Source organism: Monopterus albus, unplaced genomic scaffold, assembly GCF_001952655.1.
Source record: "Monopterus albus unplaced genomic scaffold, M_albus_1.0 scaffold12.1, whole genome shotgun sequence".
NCBI classification, from domain to species: Eukaryota; Metazoa; Chordata; class Actinopteri; order Synbranchiformes; family Synbranchidae; genus Monopterus; species Monopterus albus.
Genome location: NW_018127892.1, coordinates 458,012 through 459,026, shown reverse-complemented (window position 1 = coordinate 459,026; position 1,015 = coordinate 458,012).

The window sequence follows — 1,015 nt, the reverse complement described above, 5'->3', positions numbered from 1 at the left end:
TCCTCACAGTAGTACTGGAGGTGAGAGCTATGTCATCTAGAGTAACTATATGGTTAGACAGCAGATTTTTAAGGTTTTCAAGCCCAAATACATTAACTTCGACTTTGTCAGAGTTTAGGATTACGAAATTACAGGTCATCCAAGCCTTTATGTGTTTAAGGCACCCTTGAAGTTTGACAAATTGATCTGACTCATCAGGATTCATAGATAAATATGAGTATCATCTGTGTAGCAATGAAAATTTATGCTGTTTCCTGATAATATTTCCTAAGGAGGGCATGTATAAAGTGAAGAGAACTGGACTTAGCACAGAACCCTGTGGAACGCCGTGACTAAGTTTAGTCTGCATGGATTATTCATCATTAACATGAGCGAATTGGAATCTTTCTGACAAATAAGATTTGAACCAACTTAGTGTGGTTCTGTTAATCACTGTTCTAGTCTCTGTAATAAGACGTTGTGATCAGTGGTCTCAAAAGCAGCACTGAGATCTAAGAGGACAATTATGGAGACAAGTCCTTTATCTGAGGCTAGGAGAAGATCATTGGTGACTTTCACCAATGCATTTTCTGTACTATGATGGACTCAAACAGACTGAAAATCCCCAAACAAATCATTCTTGTGTAGGTGGTCACAGAACTGCTTTTTCAAGTATTTTAGGAATAATCAGGAGATTGGATATTGGTCTATAATTAGCCAGAACACCTGGGTCAAGAGTAGGCTTTTTGAGTAGAGGTTTAATTACAGCAACCTTAGAAGCCTGTGGAACATAACCTGTTAATAGACAGAAGTTAATCAGATTTAATATGGATGTGTCGATTAGGGGTGAAACGTCTTTGACCAGCCTGGTCGGGATGGGGTCCAGGAGACATGATGATTTAGATGAAGCAATTGTTGAGGTAAACTCAGAGATCTATGGGAGAGAAGTAGTCTAAGTATAAATGAGGTCTTACAGATGTTTCTAAAGCCATTGTGCTTAATGATACATCTGTGAGAGTTGGATGTGATTAGTTTT